Raw genomic sequence first — 2,405 nt, forward strand, 5'->3', positions numbered from 1 at the left:
GCTTGGCTGTCCTCCTGCCAACCCCATTCCCAGCACAGGAAGGGCCACATATCAGCTACTGTTGCTTCTGGCACTGTTGCCTTCCCTTCTGGTATCTATCACAGGGTGGATTTTAGTAGATTTTTTTACAGCTATAAATTCTTTAAGTTATTAATCTCAAGCTAATCTTCTTCCCACCACTCACCAGAAAAAATCTTGATAGGAGGGCTGACTCCTGCCAACCCCATTCCCAGCACAGGAAGGGCCACATATCAGCTACTGTTGCTTCTGGCACTGTTGCCTTCCCTTCTGGTATCTATCACAGGGTGGATTTTAGTAGATTTTTTTACAGCTATAAATTCTTTAAGTTATTAATCTCAAGCTAATCTTCTTCCCACCACTCACCAGAAAAAATCTTGATAGGAGGGCTGAGGAGGAGAAGGACCCACTGGAGAAGCATCTCCCAGAAATCCAGCCCTGAGGAAAGGCTCCCAAAGCTGGGATTGCTGTAGGTGGATCAAGGATCAGGAGGGGCAAAGTTGTCTTGTGCAGGATGATTGAGCATTTATTCAGCTCCTGGAGTCCTGTGAACACCTTGGAAGCTCATTAAAACAAATGTTACCTGTACTGGAAAAAGAAATACCTTCTGGAGTTTTTATCACTTACCTTGTGTTTTCTCTTTAGTTCAGAGGAGTGGGGAGAGGGGATCTGTGTGAGGGGCTTTTTCCATTGCTGCCGTTCCCTTGTACCAGCCCAGATGTGATGTGTTTGGATGTGAAGGGTCCAGGGCCTTGTTTCCAGAGCTGTGTCAGGCTGATGTGACATGAGTTGTATCTGTTCTCAGCCTTGTGATGCTGCTAATGGAGCTTTTACAGGCAGTAACCTTTGCAGTGCTGTTTCCTGTAGCACTTAAGTGGTTTATGGTAAACAATATCCATTTTCCCTGCGTAGACCTGGAGAAGAAGCCAAAAAGGAAGTTTTCTGGTATGTCTCAGGTATTTATTCCCATCTGAGACACAAACACTTCCCTAAGGACCTGAAGTTAATTCACTTCTGTTTTTGCTGCTAGAGAGAAATGTGCTGTGGTGTAAATGGAGCTGAAGGAACAAAATGCATTTGCAAGCAGTGCTGGAGAATTGGAGTTTTGCTGTATTTGCTGAGATAATTTAGAGTAATTCCCCACTAACGAATTAATGCACCACTTCTTGTTCATTATAGCTTTCCTAATTTAATTGGAGCTCTAAGTGCTAGCTTCATTACCAACAAATATTAATGTAATAAAGCAGGTTTTGGTGGAGTCCATCATTCCCAGTGAGCTGTGGATGCAGGTGATGTGCTGGAGAAGGGCTGGGAGAAGGAAGAAGGTCAGGGATGCTGCTTAATAAGTGCATAGCTTCAAGTCCTGGTGGTCATATCCAAAAGCCATAGGGTTGTCCAATCCTTAGCAGAATAAAAACCATTTTCCTGCAGCATCACAGCCTCAGAGGGAGGATGGATTAAATCCATCATCCACTGTTGCCTCATTGGTGAAGGGGGGGGAGCAGCTCCCTCCCACCACAGCTCTGGCTTGGCTCTTTCATACATACCTTGTAGGAAAGGTACAGAAGAAGAAAGCAGAGTACAGGTGCCATGAGTTTGAGGACTGGTGCCCGGGAGGGACAGGACTGGTTCTGCCTCACTCTTGGGCTTGAATGCAAATGGTTCCATGCATAATTCAAGCTCTGAGTTGCTTACTCTGAGTAATCATCTCTGCTCAGCCTAAGAGGGATGGGGGGGAGAGGTTTCTTTTTTCAAGTGTTTATTGTTGTTGTTTTTTCCCCAAAGTGTTTCTAAGTGCTGGGTAAACATATTTTCCCATGCTGTATCAAGCCATCTGCTGGTGCCCAAGATCTGAGCATTATCCACTGTCCCAGAGGTGAATATGGATATTGGTTGATGTCCCAGAGGTGACCCACATCCCAGGGCACTGTGGGAGACAAACAGTGGTGAGATAACTTTTCATTCAATGATTTGAATCTATAGATGCTGGTTGTGGAAAGATCCATTTGAATATAAAGCTGAGATGATGATGTGATCCCACAGCTCCAGGTATGAGGTCCTAAACCTCATCCTGACATCTCCTGGGACTTTGGGGACACAGCTCTACTCCCTTCCAAGGCCAGGGCACTGCTGGACACAGCAGCTCTGTTCCTTGCTATGGGCTGGTGCTGATGCCTTTGATATTTTTTTCCCAGATTTTTTTTCCCCCTTCTAAGAGCCCCAATGTTTTAATTATTTATTTGGAGTGTGATTAATGTTTTGTCTGCTGCTGTTCTGCCAGGGGAGCCCCGGTACATTTTGGTTTAGTGAGATCTAATTAAGAAGTCCCATCAAGCATGTCAGCCCTTGTCTTACAAGTACCTCCAGGGCTCCTCTGCAGTTCAGCA

Source organism: Acanthisitta chloris, unplaced genomic scaffold, assembly GCF_000695815.1.
Source record: "Acanthisitta chloris isolate BGI_N310 unplaced genomic scaffold, ASM69581v1 scaffold10515, whole genome shotgun sequence".
NCBI classification, from domain to species: Eukaryota; Metazoa; Chordata; class Aves; order Passeriformes; family Acanthisittidae; genus Acanthisitta; species Acanthisitta chloris.